The 12672-nt window shown below is 43.9% G+C and overlaps 1 protein-coding gene across 2 annotated transcripts in view; it reads left to right on the top strand.

The window, feature by feature from the left end:
* RUNX1 (RUNX family transcription factor 1) overlaps positions 1-12672 on the top strand; it is a 228986-nt gene that overhangs the window by 103523 nt on the left and 112791 nt on the right. The window lies entirely within an intron of this gene.

Raw genomic sequence — 12672 nt, 5'->3', positions numbered from 1 at the left:
ATCTACAGCCCACAGTGGTATAAGGGTCGCTTTGGAGAGGCCTGGGGACATCTGTACAGAAGCTCTACCAAAACCCCATATTCAGAATGGCTAAAGAAAACTTGTCTTCTTTTCCTCAAAACCAGCTCCTCCTCCTCACTTTCATTCGTTCATTCATTCATTCATTGACATATACTTTTTATTGACCACTTTTATAATGTTGATGGTATACAAAGCATTTTACTTGGGAATAGAGAAATAAATCTATATATTTATAATATATATTTATAATAGAGAAATAAAATTATATATTTATAAGTCTATAAATCAGTCATCCTAATGGAATTCTCTCTGTTTTCATTGGCTCTTGGGTAGTTCTAATTTTTTTTTTTTTTTTTAGATTTGTCTTGTCCTTATCTCTTATTTGAACTCCTATCTCTTTCATTACCCTGTCCCACTGAAAATCATCTTACACATATGGTCAAGTTAGTTTCCTAAAAATTCAAATTTGATCATCCTTCTCTTATGCTCAACACTCTCCCATGACTATCCACGGCCTCAGGGATGAAATACAAATTTCACCATGAACCCAACCTTCTTATGCTGCCTTATCTCCCACTATCCCCTCCAAATGTTTAATTCTCTAGTCCAGAGATTGAACATGTCTGTTCTGTGCCTAGCCACGTCTCTTCCCGTTGCCTATTGCAGACATCAATAATTGATCACAGCACTCCTTCCTGCTGTGCCCAGTCCTGGTCTTGGAATCTTTCAGCCAGTATCAATCAATCAGGGCTGGGATCCTAGCTGAGCTTTATTTGGCCATTTGTCCTCTGGTTACTCTTGTCAGAATAAAAGCACCAGAATCTAACTTGGGTTCAGACCATTCGATTGTTGCTGTTAGTTGTTTAAAAAAAGGTTGATAAACCTGTTCTCAAAGGTAAACAATTTCTAGCAAACAACGACTCTACCTTCCAGACACTTAGAAAAATAGTAATATTATTGAAGGAATTTTAAAAGAGTGAGTCATCTCTAGGCACAGGTGTGTAAAGACAACCACCATAAATCACGTCAAAATTCTTTTTATGCATTCATGGGATTCTGGGTTCTAAGAATCACATTTAGAAAAACCTCAGAAATAAGTTAGATAGTTCTTATACTAGAAAACAAACTCCCCCTGATTCCAACCCAAACAACAAGTGGAAGCCACCGGTGAATCTTCTCTTCCAGTTCCCAGTCAGCTTTGTCCACTGCCGCGGAGACTGCTTGGTGAGGATGATAAACACGAATGGCCTGGCAGATCCAGCCATGAAAGGTCCCGGGGCAAAAACTGTCATCTTTTCAAAACTGTAGGAAGAAATGGGTATGACCTTAGAATTGAGCAACTGCCTCTAGATTTGAAGCATTATTTATCCTTAAAGAACAAAGAATTATGTCTTATCCTTCTTTTGTATCTACTACCGTGATTAATAATTTAAAGGAGATATATGAATACTTAAATATTAGTAATGTTTCAGAATTCTCCAAGATGACAGCAGTTCAAAGAATACCTAGCTAGCACCCTTCAGAGCCCTAAAGAACCCACTGTAAGGAATCTTCTACACGTGTGTGTGTGTGTGTGTGTGCGCGCGCGCGTGTGTGTGTGTAAGGGCAAAGAAAAGGGCAACAAAAAGACAGTTTTGGTGAAGATGATTAAAGCTGGGCCTCAAAGTTGAATTAATATTGGTGTTCACGTCACTTGTTTTTCTCAGATGATATTTTGAGTATCTTAAAAACTATTTTCTCGTTAGTGTTCTATCAAAACCAGCACCAGTCTCTCAACTGGTGGTCATGTTGTTCGCCATTGAGGGACTGACCTGGGCACCTCAGAAAGTATAAAGCTCAGGGGTAAACGTCATAAAAAGTCAAAAGTTCGGAATCTTTAAAGACCAGAGATCATTATCCGGCCTGAATAGCCTCTTTCTCTGCTGTCCCTCATTCCCTTCCCCTCATCCCACCAAATAAATCTATTTCTATAAGTTCGAATGGAGTTAAATTATCGAAACTACGCTATTTCCAAGTAAACCTCTGAATCCCACTTTGTGTTTTTCCCTGAGGTGGGTCAGCCTATAGATTTGCTAGAGGAGTATTTTATAATCGAACTCCGAAATAAATAATTACGATGAGGTCAGGCAGCTTGCTGAGAGCCCTCATTTATATATCTGATTTTTTCAAATGGGGACTGCATTCAGTAACTAAGTCTGAGAGGAAATCTGCTTCACCTGTTCTTATGATGCCAAGTTGCCTTGTGCCGATGCACAGAGCTGGGATAAAGGGGATGTGCCTTAGACGCTTCCTCACACATTCAAGGATTCAGGGCAGAGAATGGAAAGTTATAAAGGTAATTTGTTCACAGAGTGAAATCCCAAAGAGATCTAGGGAGACAGACTCTCAAAGCCGTAAGGGCCTTTCTGAGCTCCTGAACCCATCAGTGCCTTCTGGTGGGACTGTCCCTTCTCCTGGGCAACTGCCGTGGGAACCAACCACAGCCCTGGGCTTAAGAAAGCACACTACTGTTTTGGCCTGTACATCAGATTCTTTACCTCAAGAAGAATATAGCTTTGGTGAGAAAATTTTAAATGATCTTAATTAATCTTCTCGTTGTAACTTGACCCTTTCAGAGATGGGTATCAAGATAGAGAAGCAGTGTGGCCTTCAGTACTCACTCAGATTAAAGGACTAGATAGAAATCCAGAACTCTAGACTTATAGAGGAAAGCTGTCCAATAAGAACTTCCAGAAGAATGGGATTGTTCTAGAATCTACGCTGTCTAGTAGCCGCTAGCCATGTGTAGCTATTGAGCACTTGAAAATTGGCTATTGCAACTAAGGAACTAATTTTAAATAATATTAATTTAAATTCAAATTATGACATGGGACAAGTAGATAGAGAGAGAGATAATATAGCTCTAGAGTAGTAAATGGTTCTCAAACTTGACTACTTAGTGGAATCACCTGGGGAGTTATTTAAAAATATCAAGAATTATTTAATTTATTATGAGAAGTACTCTTGCCCTCATGATTTTTTAAAGCTCTCCAGGTAATTACAATATGCAGTAAAAGCTGAGAATCGCTCTTCTGGAAGAGACAGTACCAGGGCCCGCTGGCGAGTCCATTCATTAACTCCGAATGGAGTCAACCCTGAATGTCATCAGTGCAATACATAGTTTAACTGTTTCCCCAAAGCAAGTTTTTTTCCCCCCCAGAAAACATGTTTTCAGCACCTACTATGTGGCAGGCACTATGTTTAATCTATTCTAACAGGGTCTCAGTGTGCTCTAAACCATCTATGCTATGGCGCTATGCTCTTGCAAACTAACATCGGTGTCAAATAAGTGGCAACGTCAAGGCAAGAGAATTTGACCAAATTCAGAGTCCAAATATACAAGCAGGTCCTCTCGAATCAAAGGAGAAGTGAGTTGCCCCTATGCACCTGAGCCAAGGCACAGAGAAGAGGGTCCCTCTCTGGCACGGGGCCTTTGCCTGTCACCTCCATCTTCCATCTCAAACAAAGCATCCTCTCTGCAAAACTACTTGCCTCGTGGTTAAGAGTCACCAAATGAGAAACCGATTAATGAATGAGTGTCGGGTTACCTTACACTTTTGTGCCCAAAGAAACTGCACTCGTGGCTTGATGTGTGTGCATTCTGTTACAGGGAGCACGGGGCAAGGGGAAAGAAATTTGAAGCCCACCCTGCTGTCATTAATACGTTAGTGATGCTTTCCAAAGCTGAGCTCTTTTCCTGTAAACTCCATTCTTTAACGGGCTCGCTTTCTTAATGCTTTTTCTCCCTGCTCTTAGAAAGCAGGAGTCAAACATTCCGAAATGCTCGTTCTGTTCGCTCCTGGCTGAGCCACAGGCACCTGGCTCTTTGGTACTAACTACCTCGTCCTAGCAGTGGACTCTGCCTACAGCGTTTTAGCCCAGGGAGAGCCCCAGGGTACCAGGGGAAAGAGATGCAGTGAGAGAAACAACCCCAGCGCTGCCGAGTCTTCCTCTACGTCTCTGGCTGTCCCTGTGCCTGTCTGAGTCGCTTTGATTTCCTCTGTGAGGGGCTGTGTCTTTGGGGAACATCTGTTTTATCTGTCTGGCCAATAGTAAAAGCTAAGTGCTCCACGGAATGAATGATAAACAACGACCTGATGCTTCCTGTGCTTAGGAAAGAAATCCTCTGTTAAATCTTCACTTCTTACTGCCTTACATTAAATCCCACTTGGAGAGACTGTTTCGCATACCTGAACCTGATATGTTCAAAACATTGCTTAAAAAGCCTGCTTTATGAGAAGCTCCGAAGAGCTTTAGAAAAACCCAGGTTTGTGTTTGCCGTGGATCCAAATGCTGACAGATTTAATCAATCGAGAATAAATATGAGCTGTCGTTTCATACTGGGCACACAAGACATCTGTCTTTTTTAAAATATATACTTTATATTGTTAAAAGAATGCACGTGCATTTTTTAAAACTAGAAAACATAATCGAGCGAAAAATTGATCGAAAGTACTCAAAGTATCACTCTCCAGAAATAATTTCTGTTAACGACTGTCCACATGCCCTTATTTTTGCTTTTAACGACCATGGAACAGGATAGGTGAAATGGCAAAGAAGCACAGCTTTTCCGTGGCAAATGAGACACAAGAGGAAAGCCCACTATAGTGCTGGCATCTGGGGACTACAGCTGACTCTATGTCCTTCTGACTATTGTAAACCCCACTTGTAAATGTAAAACTTCATTCACCTCTTCATTAATCAGTAAATATTTCTTAAACACTTTTCTGCCCCGTGCTGTAATAATGCTAAAATATTCCCTCTAGTCTCACTCTCTAAGGAACTTATAGTTTAGTTGGGTATATTAGTTTCCTGGGGCTGCTGTAACAAAGCACCACAAACTGTGTGGCATAGAACAACAAAAATGTATTGTCTCGCAGTTCCAGAGCCTCCAAGCCCAAAATCAAGGTGTCGGTAGGGCCATGCTTCTTCTGAAACCTGGAGGCAAGAAGGCTTCCTTGCCCCTCCCTAGCTTCTGAGGGTGGCCAGCAGTCCTTGGTGTGCCCTTGGCTTATAGACACATAACTGCATCTCTGCTTCTGACATCATTCAGCATTCTCATTATGACTGTGTCTTCCCATTCTCCTGTTCTTATAAGGATGCCAGTCCTACTGGAATAAGATCCACCCCGACGACCTCATTTTAACGTCATTGTAACTACAAGTGCCCTGCTTCCCAACAAGCTCACACTCACAGATGCCAGGGCTTAGAACTTCAACGGGTCTTTTGGGGGGACATAATTCAACCCATAACATTGGGGGAGCAAAAAACTCACACGAACCAGTTAGAGAACAATAAATATCTGTATAATGCAGCTTTCAGATATGTCACCCAAATGATCAGTGGTATGAATGCTCACAGGATTGTTCCAGAAGGATGAGATAGTTTGAGAAGAGTTTATGGATTTCACTGCACTTGGATGGAAAGGTAAATGAGGAAAGCAGTGGACATTCTAGGAAAAGGAACAAAGTTTAAACTCTTTAGCATAATAAACAAGGTGCTTCTTTATCTGGCTCCTGTCCTCCTCTTTGGTGTCATTCCCGAGAGACTTGCTCGGCAGTGCTAGACCACACGGGAGTCCCCAGACACCTTCGTTCACACCACCACACCTGCGCACCTGCTGCTTCTAAGTGGGGTGTCTGTCTTCAGTTTCCTCCACCACCACCAATGATTTCCTGTTTACCCTTCCACAAGCCCAACCTTGACATCATAACTCCAGGAATTCTGGATGCCACCCCACCCCCGCCAGCAAATTAGTCACCACCCACCCTGTACCACCGCCACACCCTGTACTAGCCAGGTGTGTCTTAAGGACAAGAACTGTGTCTTATTCCTCTGCCTATCTCCAAAACAGTACAGAACCTAGCACTGCCAGTAGTCACCGAAGATTTACTGAGATTTCGTTGGACTGAATTGTTTGTGGAAAGGGAATAAAGAGGTGAGCCTAAGTGAGACCTAGCAAAGGGCCAGGATCTGCAGCTGGGCTGATGACCAAGCCATTGTGAAGAGAAGCGCGTCAGCACAGGGTGAGGGACAAGACGCACCGCGGGGGCGGGGGGGCACCATGTGAGTGAAGACCCTGCTTGTGAAAAGGCCTGGCATGCTGGGAAAACACAAACGAGAAAGGAAGTGAGAGGGGACAGAGGCCCCAGCGAGCAGGGCCTCCAGGCAGTGAGGACTAGAGACAGATTTCAAACAGGAAAATAGGTTCAGGTCTGAATAAGAGAGACATGGTTTGGCAGCAGCATGGAAGATGGAAAAGGGGGTGGTCCAGATGCGGGGAATAGACGATGTAAAATCTACACACGCCATGGACGGGCGAAGGAAACTTAGGTGGTAGGAGGGAGACAACGGACATGAACCAGTGATGAGGAAGGGATTTTTACGTCTTCGACAGGGTTTTTGGAAAAGAAAGAGTTGAGATTTCTCCCTTGAGTGACAGGTAAAGGAACTGTTGTTCATTGAAACAGGGAATATCGGAAGCAAACTGGCTGTGGAGGTCAACCACAAGTTCAGTTTTTCTCATAAGAACTTCGAATTCTCAAGGGACATCTGGGTTTTATAAAGTTAAAGCTAGATTGTGGGGGTTGGTTGTTTTTTAAGTAACGACTATAATTAGAATTTCCTTTGAGATCAAGCTCTGACTCTTTAGAAATGTGCCACAGGTTTTCGTGACATCACGACTTAAAAATGTACATAACTGACAGCCCGGACGAGCAGGACTGAGTTCATCAACACTCAGTTTCCTCACAAGTCCACTCGTGAACTGGAAAGAGATGGAAACCACAAAGCTAACGGACAGGGACGACCCACCTCGTAAAGAGCCCAGTTTAAATATAGATATTTTGTCTTTATTCTTGCACAGATGACAAGGGATCAACAGCCCGTGGGTGCTTGATAGCCTTTCCTTTTCTTCTGAGCACACTTAGCTACACGGCCACCTGTCCTAACGGCCAGGGAGAGGCAATCTCAGAGACGGTGAAGCAGGAACCTCACGCTCAGGAGAAAGAGCTGACATTTAGGGTGCGACACGACACATGAGTAGGACATCAATAATGACCATCTGCAATTTGGGGGCCTCCATATACTTCAAGTCACAGCTCTGCCCATGCCTTGCTGTGTTACTGTAAACGAATGCTTTTCTTCCTCTATAAAATAGGATGCTCTTGGAACCTGCATCTAAGGGTTTTTGTGAAGAGTTAGAGTGTTCATACATGTGAAGCACTTAGGATAGTGCCTGTCTGGGAATAAGCATTTAATCGATGGCGGATGCATATTTAGTAAAAATGAGTTTGTTGTTTTCTACCTATGTATGCCAGAAGCTTCCAAATAGTGGGGACCTAATTAGGCTGAAAACATCTTGTAGTTTTCTAGTGCCCAGATGTCCCCCATGCCATCCCACTCGGAAGCACAGTGAGGGAGAGGTGGGAAAGCAAGGGGGTCCTCTCTAGGCCTAGCCACAGGGGTCCAGCAGGCAATAGCGATGACCCTCTTTAAGCCACCCAGAAAGGAGGCCTTGCGATTCTTCAGTCTTCCATGCTCCTTCTTCAGCCCGTGGGTCCAGCTTACTATTTCCTCTTCCTGGAGTGCCCTTCGCCCCTGCTCTACCTCGTTGATCCCTCTTCCAAACGCAGGAATAACAGAGTAGTTAAGAGCTATAAAGTATGTGCATCTTACTAGGTGTGTGGCCTTGGGCAAATTATCTACTCTCTCTAAGCCTTGATTCTTTTCTATAATATAAGGTCCATAAAGTACCTACATCATAAAAATATTGAGAGAATTGCACGGAAAAATGCAACGTAAGTACCTAGCCCAGGGGAAGCGCATCTCACGGACTCCTCCTTTAGATCCAACATCACCACTGGTCAAAACCTTCCTGGACCGCCCAGGAGAGGTGAGGTGCAACTGCTCTCTCCTCCTTTCTGACCAGCACACACACCTTGCTTACGGCACACAGAGCAGCAGCCCAGAACCCCTCACTTATAGGTCTGAGTCCTTTAAAACAGGGGTCTTCAACCCCCGGGCTGTGTTCTGGTACCAGCCCAGACCTGTTAGGAACCAGGCCGCACGGCAGGAGGTGAGCAGCGGGCGAGCGAGCGAAGCTTCATCTATATCTGCTGCCGCTCCCCAGCACCAGCATCACCGCCTCTGCTCCACCTCAGACCATCAGGCATTAGATTCTCATAGGAGCACTGTCCCTGGTGCCTAAAAGGTTGGGGACCACTGCTTTAAATGCAAGAATCAGTCCCAGTGCAAAGCGGAATCCCCAGGCTCTACCATAGTACTCAGTACACAGTGGGCATTCGTCACATGTCTGTTGAACAAATGAATAAAACTATCTAAAGGATCAAACGTATTCGAGGAAAATTGATAAGATAATCTTATTCTGACACGGATCTTCAATAAGATTTGGTCATAGTTGAGTGTGTCACATGTTTTAAAAGCTATTTATGTCAAGAGAGTGAATAAGAACGTTTATATTTGTACATTCGCATTCATGGGAACATTGGTCACAATAGCCGAAAGGTAGAAGCAACCCAAGGGTCCAACAGCAGATGAAAGCATACACAAGTTGTGGTATAGCCACACGATAGAATATTATTCAGCCTTAAAAAGGGAAAGAAATTCTGACATATGCCACAACATGTGTGAACCGTGAAGACGTGATGCTAAGTGAAATAAACCCATCACAAAAGGATGAATATTATATGGTTCCACTTACCTGAGGTTCTTAGAGAGGTCAGATTCAGAGACAGAACTTAGCATGGTGGTCACTGAGGCCAGGAGGATGGGGAAATGCTGAGTCAGTGTTTAATGGGTATAGAGTCTCCATTTGGGAAGATGCAAAATTTCTCGAGACAAATGGTAGTGATGGTTATATGACAATATGAATGTACTTAATCCCATAGAGCTCTACACTTAAAAATGGTTAAAATGGCAAATGTTATGTTATGTATATTTTATCACCAAAAAAAATATATATATATATAGAAAAAAAGAATGTGTAAATAACTCCTGGCATTTCTACAAAAGGACTTTTTTAATGAGTGTGCAATTTGCCCCTGTGGACATGTATAGAACATATAACTGCTCCAACCCACCCTTGGCATGGCGGGGGCGTGGGTGGCAGTGGCAGCATCAGAAGCTGAGTTTTAATTCCAAATTTTAGAGCAGAAACTAGAGAGTGCCTTCGCTTCGCGAAGGATTAAGACCTTCTCCAGAGATTCACATGGAGAGATATTCCCTGGTATTCCCAGGAATGTAATTATGTTTGTCTTAACTAATAGGAACAAAGAGGGGCATGCTCATGTAGGATTTTTAATGACTGTTAAATTTAGTCTGAACTTGGTAAATTTATTCAATGTGCTTCTGGTTCAAAGTTATCCCTTAGCAGGTGATACCAGGACCCTCAAGTGCTTTCATTGTTGCTTCATCTCTTTGGCGAGAAACTGGCAACAGTCACTATTATGACAACTTCACCACAATTTGCATTGGGAGGAAGGGAGGCTGGCGTCTTGATGAAGGCTTTGGCTGTGGGATAAGAACACACCAAAAGTAACAGGCATTTAAAGAAAAGGGGCCGGGGCGAGGCCATAAAATGTGCTAAGATGCTAAAACGTATCCTTGAAAGAAAACAGCTGAAAATCCTCGAATTGGGTAAAATTCTGTGAAGGTGCGTTTACAAAGATGAAGAGTGTGTTTGTTTTGACTGTGGTCATTTCGCTTTGTCCACACGTCAAACGTGGAGCTTGGATTCATTTCGATTTCTCCATCAACCTAGACATGCAGGTTCCCTGAGGATGGGGTTTTTGCTGTTTCGTTCACTGTTCTCTCATTCGAATTCCTAAAACAGAGCCTGACCAGGAGTACTGGCTCATAACGACATGGCGAATGAAGGAAAGCTTAAATCTATTTCTCAAATATGTTTCACAAAATAGAACGCTAACACAGAATGCGCACGTCCTTACAATGTGATTCACATCTATAAAGGTTCATCTAAAATAAGTCTTTCCTAAAGGTCTACAAAGCTTGTTTAGGGCAAAAATCTGAATCTAATAATACTCAATTATCAAGCATCAGTTTCCAAAATACCCACCACTTCCTGGATCTAATTTTGTTTCAGTTCTATAAGGAGACCACCCCATCGAAGAAGGAAGTATTTTTATCTCCACGCTAATTTGGTAAATCATTTTTTTCCCCCCAGCAAGTGTCAGGCTCTGCTGGGCACATGCCAGATGTGTGGTAAAGAGCAAGCCACGAAGCGGTGAGCACAGCCACCAGACTCATTGAAGCAAAGGACAGGCCCATGGTGCCTGCTGAAACCCACATGCGGTGGGGGCTTCCATGCAAAACTGGTGAAATAGACCAGTAAGTAGTTCAATAGACGAAGAAGTCAAAAAAGCTGGGCGCGTCCCTAACCTGGCCTCCAGCAAAGGTCCAACACGTCAAATGCAGTCTTAGGTGAGTTTAGTGATCTGAGTTCTCGTTGTCGCTAGATCAGAGGGTCCTGCTTTCCAAAGTCCCTTCTCTCCGTGGCCATTGCTTTTCAAAGATCGTACTTGAAAATTCACGCAAAGAATGGCACTTTGTTATCGAGAGCGGGTGTTTGGCAGACTGGTTGAGAACGCGCTCTGGAGCCAAACTGTCTAGCTTCAAACCCCAACTCTACTTGCTGTGCAACGTTAGGCGAGTTAATCCATGGCTCTGCGCCTCAGTTTCCTCATCTATAAAATATGGATGATAACAGTAATACCTCATCGCATGGATGTGTTAATGTATAACGAATTGCTATATTGTGACAGCGTCTGGCATATACTAAGCATATCTCAAAATACACCACTATGTTGTAATTTTATGCATATATTTTGTGTATCTTACTTCATGCAATGTGTTACATTTATGAAAGATTTCCAGGGCTGTGCTGTTTCTATAATGCCCACCTGCCCTTGTGATGATAAAGCCGTGATATTTCATCCCGACAAAGAATAAAATCAGGACATTCATGAGAGAGCACAGTATATAAAATAAGCGAATTTTTTAAATAACCCGATCAGCGTAGATCTTTCCACGGACCCCTCACAGCTGGAGATAAGCACTTCTCTGAGTGCAAATGTTAATCTGGCAATGCTGGTAACCAGCCAGATTCTTTTCAAGTCACAGGCCAGAGGACAATTGTCATAAACCTACATTGAGAAATCTCCCAGGAGGTTCTCAAGGTGAGCGGTGTCGTCAACCCACTGTCTTTCCCATCTCACGAGCACCCTCAAGGGAAAAACTTGCACAGTGATTATTGCACAGTGATTCTCAGACCGACCTGACCTTGACATAACATCATAACTTGGGTCAAAGCCAAGAACTTTATAATCATCTCTTATTCTTCTGTTTATGCGTCTGGGGTCCAGCTGAGCCATCTTACAAAATTGATTCCAAGTCTCAGTGGTGATAATTGGTTTGCCTTTGTACCCGCCAAGCTTCATATTCATGTCAGCACTTATGTGAAAGCTTAACAGTCCAGGCTCGCTCTCTCCCTTTCTCGATGTGTCTGTCCACCTTTCTATCTACCTATCTTCTCTGAGATACTTCTGCCCAGTAAGAGAGAAATGTCGGGGGTGCCATCATGTCACTGCATTTCTCACACGGTAGCGGCGTCCTTGACGTGACTTCGTATTACAACCCTGTTCGAGGTTTTCAGTGGCCTAAGGTCAAATACTCGTGCATTCCGAATTAGGATGTCAGATGCTTGTATAGAAGTCACATTCTTTTAGTTAAACTGAAAGCCACTTCATGATTTGTAATATGGGTTTTTGCAGTCCGTCAGACTAAAATCTTGGACACATTTTCCCTGTGCCTTAGCCTCACTCCAATGCCCACCTCCAAAATTCTGAGTCTTCTCTCCCACCTCGTCATCATCATTTGCCTTCTCTTTCCTTGCCACAGCCCCCTCATCAAGACGATTGTCGCATCTCCTTGGTCTACGGGCTTCCAGTCCTGACCCACTAGAACTCATCCTTCTCACTGACCCCTGACACTCTCCCAGAAGCACGGCTGAGCCTGTGACTCCAATGCCTTCTCTCTAACGCTCGTGTGCCCTTGGGAGGGGGGATCTCCAAACCCCTTAGGACCTGTACGATGCAGGGAAAAGCATACATTCAGAGCAGGGGCTCGGCGGTTGACCATCCCAAGTCTGAGTCCTAGCTCTGCTACTTAATATCCAGGTGGCCTCGGGCGTTACCGCCCCTCTATAAACCTGTTATTTTATTTATAAAGTTAGAGCAACCGTGGTGCCTTTCTCAAGGGATTATTGTAAGCATTAGATTGGACAACACGCATATAGGACTTAATCGGGGCCTGGCAGCCCACAAGAAGTACTTAGTAACCGCTGCCCCTTACTGAGGCTGGCCTCTCTGCAGCCGCGTGTCCCCTCCTGGGCCTTCTGTCCCACATGTCCGTCAGTGCTGCAGGTGCATCCTCCGTGTGCCAGTCTACGACATCCTCCGCTTCTCCCTTTGCTCTCTTCAATTCTCTTCCCAAACCCTGCACTCTGTCCAGATTCACACCTCCCATCATCTCCTCCCCAAAGCTTCCCCAGCCCTTCCAGATGAGCTCACTTTT

Source organism: Pteropus medius, unplaced genomic scaffold (genome assembly GCF_902729225.1).
Source record: "Pteropus medius unplaced genomic scaffold, Ma_sr-lr_union100, whole genome shotgun sequence".
Classification (NCBI taxonomy): domain Eukaryota; kingdom Metazoa; phylum Chordata; class Mammalia; order Chiroptera; family Pteropodidae; genus Pteropus; species Pteropus medius.
Note: the sequence above shows the minus strand (reverse complement) of the source record. Positions and strands in the feature narration are given on the sequence as shown.